The 15874-nt window shown below is 38.3% G+C and overlaps 1 non-coding gene across 1 annotated transcript; it reads left to right on the top strand.

The window, feature by feature from the left end:
* Positions 1-15034: 15034 nt before the first annotated feature.
* Positions 15035-15141, top strand: LOC141722547 (small nucleolar RNA R71). The gene has a single exon (XR_012575563.1). It is a non-coding gene; the product is annotated as a small nucleolar RNA R71 (small nucleolar RNA).
* The last annotated feature ends 733 nt before the right edge of the window (positions 15142-15874 follow it).

The following is a 15874-nucleotide window of genomic DNA, read 5'->3' as shown; positions in this document are numbered from 1 at the left end:
CAATACGGAATAGAAACTTAATTGAATCAAAATATAAGTAATTAAAAACAAGATTCTTTAAAAACTTTCTGGTGGATTTAAACCATTCCACCAGAGATATATATTATATATCGAGAGGACTCTGTGTGCAAGAATGTTCACAGCTGCTTACAAATTGAACTACTGAGAATACAGGGAAATGCTAAGGATTCTGCTTACAAAGATTTCTCTATTTTTATATATCAGCTCACTCTACTTTTTATTTGCTACGTTCTTGGTTTATATATTACTAAGATTACAAAGTCAAAAAGACCGAATAAATATAAAAACTATCAGTCTTAAGCTTTGCTACTTTTCGTCTTTCATTACCCAGTTAATGGGCTTCCACAGTAGATTTGTATACATCTCGATGGCTGTGCTCAGTTTTCATTGTTCAACTGCTGTTTGAATTCTTTATATGATCATCTGTTGGACTTTATGAATATCCGTTGGATATATGATCATCCGTCAACTTTCTGAACATCCATTGATGGCTTCATTGATCATCCGTCGACTGCTATATTAAACATCCGTTGATAGTCATTTGATCATCCATCGATGGCTTTGTTAATCATCCGTCGGTAGCTATTTTGGCACTTGACTTCATTTCACTTATGCAGAATTACAAGACATCATTTATATACAATTAATCAACCTATTCTGCATATCTAGTTAAAGTCAACATGACTTAAAGGCTACTACAGAATCTATACAAAGATGTATACAGAACTGTGCTACAGACTCATCATTACATAAGCTACTCACTCGATGGATAATAAGTTAACATCCATCGGGACTATAATGAGTTATCCGTCGGGACTATAATTCTTATCCGTCGAGTGCTACATTATTTCACTAAGTAAAATCTACTTAGATGTTTTGTTTATGAAATCATCAAGTACACAACATATGCACAACAATCTCCCCCAATTTATGTCTACTGGAATTGTAGCCATAAATTAAGAGATACTTGATGATAACAAAACATCCTAAACATACAGCTTTAAAGATAACTAGATAATACTGAAAGTGCTTACTCTAGCCTGAGCAGATTTTTCTAGTTTCTTGAAGGTCTGGATCTTCTTCCAAGCTTCCTGTTGTTTTCATCAATCTGATTTTGGAGCTGCCTGTGGAATTCCAGTTCATCAGATTCTGAGAGATCTAGCTTTTCTTGCATTTCCAAGAGAGTCTCATTGCTAGAGATACTCAATTGGTCTTCTAACCTGAAGAATCTTCTCACACCTTTGTCATCTATGAACTCCATCAGCCAGTAGGGCCTTAGATGCACTCTTATCCCTGTGTATGGGATGATTAGAGTCTTTGGGAGTGCATCTTTAACTCTAATACTCCTTAGTTCTTCAATCTTCTTCAATACTAGTCTTCTTGCAGTTACATTGAACCCAAAGTTCTTCTTGAAGGATGAATAAACTTTAATCAGTACAGCTTGGCTTTCTTGAAGAATCCTGTGAAGTGGCCACACAATCTCCTTTCCTCCTTTGTACTTGAACACTAACCTTTCAGGTAGGTTTCTGTATGCATCAATTCTCCTCACTTCATCTAGTTCATCCAGATAGAGGTTTAGATCAGAAAATTCCTTGATGTCACACAAGTACAAGTACTCTCCCCTGTTGACTTTGGTTGAGCTTTAACTACTGATTTGGATTTGAGAGGTGACAGCTTCACTTTCTTGACTACCCTTGACTTTGTCCTTTTTGGCTTGCTAAGGATTGGTAAACTGAAGTCAGGAATTGGTATTTTATCCCACTCTATGGGCTCATCCTTGGGCACAATAGGTTCACCATGAATATTCATGTAGAGATCCACCACCCTTATATCTTCAAATACCACAGAGGGCTTTGATGCTTGAGTTGAAGCTGGTGTGGGTACCTTAGGAAATTGATCTTCCAATTCTTTGTCAACAATATCCAGTTTTCTTTTTGTTCTTCTAGCCAATTCTTTCTTTCTTGGAGATTTCTTCTGTTCTTCAATTTTCTTCTTTGATTCAGCAGCTTCAGACGGTTGAGAGGGAATTTGTTGAGATGAATTCACAGCCTGTAGCTTAGTCAAGATAGCAATCTGCTCTTTCTTTTATTTAGTCTTCTTTGCTTCTAGAGCATCTTGCTTCTTTTCCTGCTTTAATCTGGCTTTTTCTTCTCTCTTTGCTTGAGCAAATTGTGGATGTCCAGCTACCACACAAATTTCCTATCCATTTCTGAATATCTTAGCAATTCTCCTTTTTGAAGTTGAATCAATTGGATCTTTATAGAAGACAATTGATCTTGACAGAAGCTTCTTCTCATCAGGCTTGGGTGTCTCATACACAGTGTCCAAGGGGTTCTTCAAAGATGATTTTGGATAGTTTTCCCTTGATTTAAGAATTATTTCAGCCTTTGTAGACTTGATGCAGGAAGATTGTCCTCTTTCCAGATAATTCATGCTCATCTCATTCACACTGATTTGCTTGACTTGAGAGTGATGGATGGCTGACTTAACTGGCTCCTTGACAAGTTCAAACTTTTTCTATATCACCTCATCAATCTTATCCTAGTTGATGAAACTCAACTTTCCTTTCTCAGCAACTTTCAAATTTGCTGCTGCTGCTTTAATTTGATTTATACCATCTGCAACTGGTGGCTTGGAGACAGTAATTGAAGGTACAATTACTTTGCTGATTTGAACTTGAAGTTTCTCCCCCTCACTTGGTCCTTTCTCCCCCTCACTTGGTTCTCTCTCCCCTTTTTTATTATCATCAAGTTGAGGAGTTAGGCCTTGTGCTTTAGCCAGTTGCATAAGAAGATTTGTCTGAGACTGTTGATTTTGAAGAAGGGTGGCAACTGAATTCTCAATAACTTGAACTCTATCTTCCAACTTGGCTAGCTTCTTTTCAGAATCTGATTCTCTCCTCTGTCTCAATAATAGATCCTGCATGGTACCATATGGCATGACTGAATCCAGCTTCTCAGAATTGTATGTCTTCAAGTCAGCTATATCCTTTTTGAGTTCATCCACACTCAGATTATGTCTTAATTGTTGTATCTTCATGAGATGTAGAGAGTCTAGGTGAGCTTGAAGAATAGCCTTGGTACCAGCATCCGAAGTTTCCTGAAGGGCCTTTTGAATAGCCATAACCTGCTTGACCAGAGAGACACCAAATTGTCCTGGTGTGGATTCCTTTGTCCATGCCCATTTAGGTAAATTTGGAACAGAACTTAGGCCTTCATCTCCCCCTAAGTTCATGCTTCCATCTAAAGAAACAGAGTCATCATCATTAGAATTTACTTCAAATTCTTCAGATGGCTCACCAGCTTGAGAAGGCATCCTATTGACAGCAGCTTTATCTCTTTGAAGAGATTCTGAAGTGTGTACTAAGTTCAAAGTCTGTTCTGCCTCCACATTGCCCTGAGCAGCCAACAATTGATAGGCTGACACAGGGTGAGTAAAAGTGTCAGCATCCAAGGAAATGTTATCAATTACAGCTTTATAATATTGCTGAAATTGTCTTTCCTTTTCCGCATCATCCACAATCATTGACTCACTAGCAATGGTTGGATCCACCCTTATAGCTTCTGTACCTGCTTTTCTCTCATAATCTCTCTTTTGTCGCATCAGGGTCTCACCCTGGCTCCCCACCCTCACGCCCTCACCTTCACCTACTAAGGTGGGACTCCTCTCACTCACTTTTGCCAATCCTGAATAAATGGATTGCTGATTTTCACACTTTTCCTCTCCTTTTGTCTGGGAGCAACCCAGCCTCTCACTCAATACACTCTCCTCTCTCAGTTCTAAGAGTGGTTGTACAACCACTAAATCTTCTGTACTTGAAATAATTGAAGTTTGAAGTTGTGCAGAGATACTCGACGGATAAGTGATATCCGTCGAGTGAGTGGTAATGCTATCCGACGGATAACTGCTGTTAGGCTTATCCGTCGGGATACAATCACTACTCGACGGATGAGCAATATCCATCGAGAAAGTAGAAATGAATGAGGTGGGAAGAGAAACTATTGTTGACTCTGTGTTGATTGAAGATATTTGGGGCACAGATGTCACAATAGAATTTGAAAGAATTGGCAAGTGAGCCAACAAATCATCTAAAAGATGATGCTCACTTGCACTAGATTTTGGCTTCCCCAACAGAGTTAAAGAAGGGGAATCAGGAATTGAAGTGTTTATCATATCCACTTCCAGAGAGTTTGTTGGTGAGTATGGTGTTTCAGATGCTTCTATTATTAGAGATTTTGGCTGTGACTCCACATTTATTGGAGCCACATCAAACTGAATTTGAGAGAGTGCAGGGACTGTGTCTTTAGCACCAGTTTGCACTGTGTGTGTGCCCTGTGCATCCCCAGAGGTTTTAGATTTCTTCTTTCTTGTGTAAGTTTGGGGTGAGCTTGTGTCCCTAACCCTTTTGGCCTGTGCTCTTGGCTGAGAGCTTTGTTCAATAACTGCATCCTTTTGGGAGGATGTAGCTAGAAGTAAGCTTTTATCCTTTTTAAGCACTGCAGTTTGTTGGGAAATTGCAGTGTGGTTAGGCTGGGATTCACTCAACTCTCCATCCTTATTCTTGGGGTTTCTTTGATGTTCACCCCTTCCATCACCTGACTTTCCCTCCTTCACACTCCCCTCTTTTGCTTTTGTGGATTTTTCAACTGGTATCTTTTGAGAGATACCAGAGGGGGTTTTCTTTGATTTAGATTTGGAAATTATAGAGGGTTTGGAGGCTTTGGTAGGCAACTGTTTGGTCATTGGCACAGTTTCCATAGCTACTCCTGAAGTCAAAGAAATAGTGGAGGTTGGAATAGTTGTAGGGATGGATGAACTTACCTCACTTACCTGAGGTGCCTGCATTACAGGAAAATAGAACATTGGCACATCCCTGTGATGGTTGGCTCTGCTCAAATCTGCAATGAGTCTTCTCTCTTGAACCCAACAAGCCAGTTTATTGTTTGGGTTCTCAAGCACAATCTCTTAACATGGATGGTTAGCCAATAACATGAAAAATCTAGCATAGTACACATTCTTTCCTCTTTTAGCTAACTCACCTAGTTTAAAACCTAACTCAAACAAGACAAGGTCACTGAAATTATAAAATTTATCTGTAACTAGCATGTATAGCATGTTAAGCATGGAAATATTCACTGAATCAAAATTACTGACTTTTCCAGAGAAAACTTTAGTAACCACTTCACACAAGAAACTCCACTCCTTCCTAAGACCCAATCTCCTAATATCACTTAGTTTAGTAGTAGGAAGTGTATGGTGCATGGAATTAAGCATATTGATAATATCAGTGTCATTGTGTGGTGAAGTCACATTATTATCAGGAATTTTGAAACATGCTTTTATTACATCATTATTGATACAGAACTCATTACCTTTGATGGTTAGAGTGATGGTCTTGTCAGCAGAGTTGTAAATAGCAGTGATCCACATCTCTTCAACAACTTCACAGAAGATTGTGGGTGACTCCAGCATGGCATAATTTACCTTATAATTCTTCACAAAGTCCATCATCTTGTGATAGTCCTCTGATTGCTGAATACCCTTATTGACCAAAGCAGTGAAGTTGTTCTTCTCATAAATGAACCCAGTTTGAGATATAATCTTTACTACAGGTGACATTGTTAGAGAATGAAAGCTTGAAGAGAAGGAGAATATTTGCTTGAGAGAGAATGAAATAAAAGAAGTTGAATTTGAGAATGATAAAAGAAAACAATTGCTATGAAATAAGGTTTTATACTATCTCAAAAATAACTGATAAAAATAATAAAGTAAAGTAAATTAACCAATAGAAATTGCCTAAAATAGCCGTTTAAAAATAAACTGTAAAAATTCCACCCATTATCCGTCGTGTAATGCTTACAAACTATAAGTATACTCGATGGATATTGTTCAGGAAATTAACGGCTGAGATTTAGCCAATTCGACGGATGAGGATAAACTGATATCCGTCGAGATATAAAGTATCCAGAAAATAATTGACTTTTATTAGCAATTAGTATATCGACGGATGACTAAGCTCGATGGATAAGGGTCATCCGTCGAGATGCAAATTTTTGACTTAGCCAAAATTTCATCCAAGATTTAAAGATCAACTAAATTTCTGGCTGCATTACAACTTGCAAAATAACTCAGATAAATTTAAGAGTAATTAAGCATACCTAACTCACTTACCAACCTTGAAAAGGTGGATTCATCCAGTGGCTTGGTAAGGATATCTGCAAGTTGCTTCTCACTTGGAACAAAATGTAATTCCACAGTACCATTCATCACATGTTCCCTTATGAAATGGTACTTGATGTCTATGTGCTTTGTCCTTGAATGTTGCACTGGATTTTCAATGATGGCAATTGCACTTGTGTTATCACAGAAAATAGGAATCCTTTCAACTTACAAACCATAGTCTAGCAATTGATTTTTCATCCATAAAATATGTGCACAGCAACTGCCAGCAGCAATATATTCAGCTTCAGTTGTAGAAGTAGAAACTGAATTTTGCTTTTTTACTGAACCAGGACACAAGCTTGTTTCCTAAAAATTGACAAGTTCATGTTGTGCTCTTTTTATCAATTCTACAACCTGCATAATCTGCATCTGAATAACCAGTTAGATCAAAACCAGAATCTCTAGGGTACCAAATGCCAAGTTTTGGTGTTCCCTTGAGATATCTGAAAATTCTCTTAATAGCTATCAAGTGAGATTCTCTAGGATCATCCTGAAATCTAGCACATAAACATGTAGCAAACATTATATCTGGTCTACTAGCTGTTAAGTACAGAAGTGAGCCAACCATACCTCTATAACTTGAAATATCCACAGACTTTTCAGTAGTGTTCAGTTCAAGCTTAGTTGCAGTGGTCATGGGAGTTTTTGCAGATGTGCAATCCATTAGATCAAACTTCTTTAAAAGATCAAAAATATATTTAGTTTGACTAATGAATATTCCATCACTAACTTGCTTAACTTGCAAACCAAGAAAGTAAGTTAGTTCTCCCATCATACTCATTTCATACTTACTTTGCATCAATTTGGCAAACTTTTTGCAAAGTTTCTCATCTGTAGAGCCAAAGATAATATCATCTACATAAATTTGAACAAGTATACTAGAGCTATTAACATTTCTGAAAAATAAAGTTTTATTTACAGTACCTCTTGTGAAATGATTTTCCAAAAGGAACTTTGATAAAGTATCATACCAGGCTCTAGGTGCTTGCTTCAGTCCATAAAGTGCTTTCAGAAGATAATAGACATATTCTGGAAAATTTGGATCTTCAAAACCAGGAGGTTAACTAACATACACTTCTTCCTCCAAATCTCCATTCAGAAAGGCACTTTTGACATCCATTTGATAGACTTTGAAATTGGCATGGGCTGTATAGGCTAAGAAGATTCTGATGGCTTCAAGTCTTGCAACAGGAGCAAAAGTTTCATCAAAATCTATTCTTTCTTGCTGACAATAACCCTTAGCAACCAATCTAGCTTTATTCTTGATTACTATGCCATTTTCATCCATCTTGTTTCTGAATACCCACTTGGTGTCTATTGGATTCTTTCCTTTAGGCTTGGGTACCAGCTTCCATACTTTATTCCTTTAAAATTGGTTTAGCTTCTCCTACATAGCTAAAATCCAATCAGGATCCAACAAAGCTTTTTCTACCTTCTTTGGTTCTTCCTTTGATAGAAAGCTGATGTACAGACATTCTTCCTGAGTTGCTCTTCTTGTTTGAACTCTAGAAGAAACATCACCAATGATAAGCTCAAAGGGGTGATCTTTTGTCCATTTCCTTTGTTGAAGTAGATTAGCTCTAGATGAAGAGATCTCATGATTGTCTTGATGTGTGATTGAGTTTTGATTGCTAGAAACTCCCCCTGAGTTTGTGGATCTTTGATTTGAGAAAGGAGAATTTTCTATAGGTGATCTGTCTTGACCTCTTGCTCCTTTTGATAACCCGACAGATGGTGAATTTTGAGTACCGACGGATGAGGCAGGTTGTCTTCCGACGGATAACACAGATTGCCTTCCGACGGATGAAGCATTATGCAACTCGACGGATGTTGAGTTTTGTGCTTCATTGGTGGTAGATTTGTCTGCATTATCCTTAGACACTGTTTCTTGATCACTCTCATCATCACTTTCATTACTAACCATCTCCACATTGTCGAATTTGAGGCTCTCATGGTAATCTCCATCTTTTAGTCCTTCAATCTTTTTATCTTCAAACACAACATGTATAGATTCCACAACAATGTTGGTTCTTAGATTGTAGACTCTATATGCTTTACCAACAGTATATCCAACAAAAATTCCTTCATCTGCTTTAGCATCAAACTTCCCATTTTGATCAGTTTGATTTCTCAGGATATAGCATTTGCAACCAAAGACATGAAGAAAGTTTAGAGTTGGCTTCTTGTTCTTGAACAATTGATAGGGAGTCATGCATCTTGCTTGATTAATCAGAGAAATGTTCTAAGTGTAGCATGCAGTATTTATAGCTTCAGCCCAGAAATATGTTGGTAGTTTAGATTCTTCAAGCATTGTCCTTGCAGCTTCAATAAGTGATTTGTTCTTCCTTTCCACTACTCCATTCTGTTGTGGAGTCCTTGCTGCTGAAAACTCATGCAGTATCCCATTTTCTTCACAAAATGCTCTCATGACAGAATTCTTAAACTCGGTTCCATTGTCACTCCTGATTCTTCTAACTTTGAAATCAGGATGATTGTTGACTTGCCTTATGTGATTGATGATGATTTCACTAGCCTCATCTTTAGACTTTAGAAAATATGTCCAAGAGAACTTTGAGAAATCATCTACAATTACTAGGCAAAATCTTTTCCTTGAGATGGACAATACATTGACTGGTCCAAACAAATCCATGTGAAGCAGTTGTAAAGGCTCTTCAATTGCTGAATCAAGTTTCTTCCTGAATGATGCTTTAATCTGCTTCCCTTTTTGGCAGGCATCACACAGTCCATCCTTTGAAAACTCCACTAGAGGAATACCTCTTACCAATTCTTTCTTTACCAGTTCATTCATGGTCTTGAAGTTTAAATGAGATAGCTTCTTGTGTCATAGCCAACTTTTATCCTGACTTGCTTTACTGAGAAGACAAGTTACAGATTCTGCTTTAGTTGAGTTGAAATTAGCTAGGTACACATTTCCTCTTCTCACACCAGTGAGAACCACTTTGTTGCTTTGATTATTAGTCACAACACAGGCTTCTTTGTTGAAGGTTACTGAATTGCCTTTGTCACAAAGCTGGCTGATACTCAACAGATTGTGTTTGAGACCATCCACTAAGGTAACCTCCTCAATGATGACATTGTCCTTTGAAATCAAGCCATATCCCACAGTATAACCCTTGCTGTCATCTCCAAAAGTAATACTTGGGCCAGCTCTCTCCTTAAACTCTGTGAGTAGGGTAAAATCATCAGCCATGTGTCTTGAACAACCACTATCCAAGTACCAAAGATTCCTTTTGTTTCCCTGCACACATCAAAATCAAATCAAGTTGATTTTGGTACCCAAGTTTCCTTGGGTCCTGCCTTGTTAGCTTTCTTCTTCTGTTTCTTAGGTCTTAACTCATTTGACTTAGGAATTTCAGATTCTTCCTTAGTCATTTGGGTTGGACCTTTGAAACCATTTAATGCAACAGAATTATCATGCATATTATGGCTAACAGGAAATGGCATGCTTGGTGTAAACATGTTATTCCAGTAAGGCATGCTAAATGGCCTTTGAGGCATACTGTATGCAGCATAATATGGATTAGGTGCAAATGGCATATTAGCAAACTGTGCATTCATGTTCTGTGTAGGCATAGCATTAACAGGCATGGGAGGCATTGCATTCATGTTAGGAAATTTAGACTGAACAGACATGGGAGTAGGCATGGCAGATTTGCAATTAACAGACAAATGATTTACACTACCACACTTAACACAGATTTTTCTAGGAGCATATTTATCAGGTGTGTAGTTATTGTGTTTGTTAATCCCTACTTTACCATTCCTGTTGTTTTTCCTTTTAGTCTATGTTTTTATCTCAGTTTTCTCAAGTCTGTCACTTAACTGTTTGACAGTCATGTGACCAACATTAGCCCTTTTTCCTTTCTTAACTTGACTTAACTCTCCTAAAACAAAGTTCTTGGAAACAGACCCATACTTCTCATTCAGCTTGATTAGTTTGGCTTTGCTAATGGGCTTGCTCACAGCCGACGGATGAGGATTTTCATCTTTCGATGGATAACACTTTTTGTTATCCGACGGATAGTCCTCATCATCCGTTGAGTCTACATCTATCAGCAAACCATCTACCAAATTAGGTTCTAGTTTCTCTTTGCTCTTTTTCCAGGGTTCATCACAAAAAGACTCAATTCCTTGAACTTTGGTGATTTGAGCATGGACATCCCTGGATGTTTTCCATGCTTTAATCACCTCTTGTTCACACTCGAGCTGCTTCTTTAAAATCTCTTCCTTTTTCAAGGACTCAGTTAATTCCTCCTTGGCAATCTTACACTCAATTCTTAGTTTCTCAAAATCAACAAACTGAGACTTAAGCACATTATTCCTTTAACTTAAAAACAAGTTGTTTTCTTTGATTTTAGCATTTTCTTTAGTAAGAGACTTAAGTGTAACACGCAAATGATATAATTCTGTAGACATGTCATTTATGGCATCATTACACTCAGCTTTAGATAAATGTGCAAGGTTTGTAGTAATTACCTGATTGCTTGAGGAACTTGTCTCTGTTTCATCAGACTTGGCCATTAGGGCTAGATTGACATAGCTGGCATCTTCATCTTCATCCAAACCATCTGCTGCCCAGTCATTCTCTTGTGTAATAAAATCCCTTTCCTTTTGTTTGAGTAGATCAAAGTATTTTTGCTTATAATCCACAGACTCAAACCTTTTCTTACTGGAATCTGACTTTCTACACTCATTTGCAAAATGCCCTGCCAAGCCACATTTGAAATATTTGAATTTTGACTTATCCACCATGTTTCTATTTGGCTTGGCTGCTCCAAAGTTCTTCTTAAACTTGAGCTTGGCAAATCTCCTGGAAAGAAATGCTAGGTGCTCATCAATGTCCTCCATGTCATCTTGGCTCAATGAATCTTCACTATCTACTGCAAGCCCCTTGCCCTTGCTCTCACAGACCTTAGAAGTTGACTCAACAACTTCCATCTTCACTTCCTTCTCCTTTTCCAAATCAGCAACTAGTGCAATGGATCCTCCTTTCTTCTTTCCTCTCTCCATCCTTTCATCCTGCTCTATCTCAAGCTCACAGGTCTTCAGGATGCCATACAGTCTCTCCAAAGTAAACTCTTTATAATCTTGTGAGTTTCTTAATGAGACTGTCATTGGTTTCCATTCCTTTGGAAGAGATCTAAGGAATTTCAGATTAGAGTCTTTAGTCTGATAGACTCTCCCATGTAACTTAAGAGCATTTAGTAGTTTTTGAAATCTACTAAAAATGTCAGTGAGTGACTCACTTTCCTCATTGTGAAAATGCTCATATTGCTGAATCAAGAGCTGCATCTTATTTTCTCTAACTTGCTCAGTGCCATCACAGATTATCTGTATAGTATCCCAGACTTCCTTGGCAGTTTTGTAATTGATAATGTTGTCAAACATGCCTGCATCAACTCCATTGAACAGAATGTTCATGGCCTTTTTATCCTTCCTGACTTGTTCAATGTCAGGATCAGACCATTCGTGCTTTGGCTTGAGAACTGATGGCTCGTTTCCTGTTACAGCTCTCATTGGAACATGAGGGCCTCTTTCTATGCAGTCCACATAGGCCTCATCTTGAGAAAGCATATGAAGATGCATCATTACCTTCCAATGATGGTAATTATCTTTATCTAGAAAAGGAATCTTGACTCCAACGTCTTTCTTGTTCATCTTGCTGAATTTTTTTGATCTTTAAACTCTTTGTAGATTAAGAGCTTGCTCTGATACCAATTGTTAGTCCCTTAAAAATATAGCAAGAATTACAGAAGGGGGTTTGAATGGAATTCTTGAACCTTTTTCTCGAAATAAAAATGTTCAACTCGAATATAGATATAAGTGTTTTGATTAGCACAATGCGGAATAGAAACTTAATTGAATCAAAATATAAGTAATTAAAAACAAGAGTCTTTAAAAACTTTCTGGTGGATTTAAACAATTCCACCAGAGATATATATTATATATCGAGAGGACTCTGTGTGCAAGAATGCTCACAGCTGCTTACAAATTGAACTACTGAGAATACAGGGAAATGCTAAGGATTCTGCTTACAAAGATTTCTCTATTTTTATATCTCAGCTCACTCTACTTTTTATTTGCTACATTTTTTGTTTATATATTACTAAGATTACAAAGTCAAAAAGACCGAATAAATATAAAAACTATCAGTCTTAAGCTTTGCTACTTTTCATCCTCTATTACCCAGTTAATGGGCTTCCACAGTAGATTTGTATACATCTCGACGGCTGTGCTCAGTTTTCACTGTTCAACTGCGTTTGAATTCTTTATATGATCATCCGTTGGGATTTATGAATATCTGTTGGATATATGATCATCCGTCGACTTTCTGAACATCCGCTGATGGCTTCATTGATCATCCGTCGACTGTTATATTAAACATCCGTTGATAGTCATTTGATCATCCGTCGATGGCTTTGTTAATCATCCGTCGGTAGCTATTTTGGCACTTAACTTCATTTCACTTATGCAGAATTACAAGACATCATTTATATACAATTAATCAACCTATTCTGCATATCTTTTAAAGTCAACATGACTTAAAGGCTACTACAGAATCTATACAAAGATGTATACAGAACTGTGCTACAGACTCATTATTACATAAGCTACTCACTCGATGGATAATAAGTTAACATCCATCGGGACTATAATGAGTTATCCGTCGGGACTATAATTCTTATCCGTCGAGTGCTACATTATTTCACTAAGTAAAATCTACTTAGATGTTTTGTTTATGAAATCATCAAGTACACAACATATGCACAACAACTGATTCCCTTAATATCTGTTATAGTCCATCCAATTGCCAATTTGAACTCTCTTATAATCCTCAGAAGCTTTTCCTCATCACTACCTGAAAGGTCAGATGCAATAATAACAGGAAGAGTAGATGCATCACCTAAAAATGCATACCTCAAATGCTCAGGTAAAGGCTTAAGCTCAAGAGTGGGAGTTTCCTTAATAGATGGCTTGAGGCGTTTAGGAGCTTTGTTCAATTCCTCAATTCCAAGAGATTCAAAAGGCATATCAATCTTCCTTTTCCAGGGAGAAGCATTTAAATATTGCAATTATTCTTCACCTTCGTCATCTTCACTATCCGAATTCCCCAACAAGGCTTTCTCTAAGGCATCAGACCTTAGCAATTGATCAAGTTCCGATGTGACCACCGAATCGACCAACTCCACTTTTAAGCATTCCTTATTATCAGTAGGAAATATCATAGCATTGAACATATTAAAAGTAACATCCTGATCCAGAACTCGCATTGTGAGCTCACCCTTCAGCACATCTATCAAGGTTCGGCCAGTCACCAAGAAAGGTCTCCACAAGATTATGGGAATCTTCTTATCCTCCTCGAAATCAAGAATGACGAAATCGGCAGGGAAGATGAGTTTATCAACCTTGACCAAGATATCCTCCACAATACCTCGTGGATATGTAATAGAACGGTCGGCCAATTGTAAGGTCATATAAGTCGGTTTGGGATCAGGTAAGTCCAACTGCTTGAAGATTGACAAAGGCATCAGATTGATGCTAGCTCCCAAGTCATATAAGCATCTTCAAAAGACACTTTTCCAATAGTACATGGAATAGTGAAGCTTCCAGGATCCTTAAGCTTTGAAGGTAATTTCTATTGCAGCACAACACTGCATTCCTCCATAAGAGCGATAGTCTCTAAATCATCTAGCTTCACTTTCTGAGAGAGAATACCTTTCATAAAATTTGCATAACTAAACATCTGCTCAAGAGCCTCAGTGAAAGGTATATTGATATGAAGTTTCTTGAACACCTCCAGAAACTTTTCAAATTGCTTGTCCAGCTTCTTCTTCTGCAGCCATTTAGGAAAAGGCGATGGAGGATAGATCTATTTATCCCCTGTATTACCCTCAGGCGGAGTGTGCTCAACAGTAGTCTTCCTTGGTTCCACTTCTTCATCCTACTTCTCTACTTCTTTCCCAGCCCCAACTTTTTCAGTCAACTCTTGAGTTTATTTGGGATCCGCAACCTTTCCAGACCTTAAAGTGATTGCATTTACCTGCTCCTTAGCTTCCCTCTTTCCTGCCAATTCAGTGTCACTAGGTAGTGTACCAGGCTGACGATTTAGCAAGGCGTTGGCAATTTGCCCATTTTGATTTTTCAAGGTCTTCATTGAAACAGATTGACTCTTGCACATAAGCTTCAACTCCTCTAATTTAGATTTTTCATTAGCTTGTTGCAGCTGAAGTTGCTGTCTAGGTGCATGTTGCGGTTGCTGAAAACCAGGGGGTTGTACTGCTTAGCTGGATATTACTGATAAGGTTGTTGAACCGCATTCTGAGCATTGCTCCAACTGAAATTAGGATGATTGCGGTTGTTGGGATGATAGGTGGCTGGCATTGGTTGCTGCGATCGCTGGAAGTTGCTCACAAACTGAGCTGATACACTAGAAATTGCGCACTGATCAGTCTCAAGGGGGCTAGCACAAAGCTCACAGACACTAGCGATTTGATTAACTCCATAGTTAGCCAAAGTGTCCACCATCGTCAAAGCCTTAAGTTGGGCAGTAATAGTAGTTGCTGCGTCCAACTCTAAAATTCCTGCGACTTTTCCTTGAGTCGGTCTTTGGGAAGGATTCTGGTACTCATTAGCAGTCATCAGTTCAATAAGTTCATAAGCCTCATCGTAGCTCTTAGCCCACAAGGCTCCTCCTGATGCTGCATCAAGTATGGGTCTAGAAGTAGCACCCAATCCATTATCGAAGCAGTTAATAATCATCCAATCAGGCATACCATGGTGTGGACACTTCCTTAGTATCTCCTTATATCGATCCCAAGCCTCATACAGAGATTCCCCAGTTTGCTGAGCAAATTGAGTAAGAGCATTTCTGATTGCAGCAGTCTTTGCCATAGAGAAGAATTTAGTGAGAAACTTTTGGGCAAGATCTTCCCAAGTGGTGATAGACCCTGCTGGTAGAGAATGTAACCAACACTTAGCTTTGTCCCTCAGAGAGAATGGGAAAAGTCACAGCTTGAGAACATCTTCAGTCACATCATTGAATTTGAAAGTGTCGCAAATCTCGATGAAATCCCTGATGTGCATGATGGGGTCTCCAGTAGGAGAACCCCCAAACTGAAATGAGTTCTGTATCATCTGAATCGTGCTTGACTTAATATCGAAAGTGTTAGCCCTGATGGCTGGTCTGATGATGCTTGACTGAATGTCATTAATCTTAGGCTGAGAATAGTCCATCAAAGCCTTTGGATTTTCTGCTTGATCACCCATCTCTACTAAAGTTGGCTTTTCAACTTTTTCTTCTTCTTCTACCTTCTTTTCTTCCTCGAAAACTTCCCTTCGAACCACCACTTCTTCCTCAGCTTTATCCAGTATTCTCTTACGAGTATGCGAATGCGTATGCATACACCCTCGCTAGAGTACCTGAAATAAGACAAGGAAACAGATAAGTAACAATGTCCGAGTCAATGAACTTTAACGACCACTGATGGAAAGCACATAAACTATAAATTAACATTGCAGTCCCCGGCAGCGGCGCCAAAAACTTGTTAGTCGCTAAACACGCGCTAATAATACACACAAGTATACGAGTTCGCAAGTTGTATAGAATCTT

The sequence above is a fragment of the Apium graveolens genome, chromosome 4 (assembly GCF_009905375.1).
Source record: "Apium graveolens cultivar Ventura chromosome 4, ASM990537v1, whole genome shotgun sequence".
NCBI classification, from domain to species: Eukaryota; Viridiplantae; Streptophyta; class Magnoliopsida; order Apiales; family Apiaceae; genus Apium; species Apium graveolens.
The sequence above is the reverse complement of the archived record's forward strand: the minus strand, read 5'-3'. Positions and strand labels throughout refer to the sequence as shown.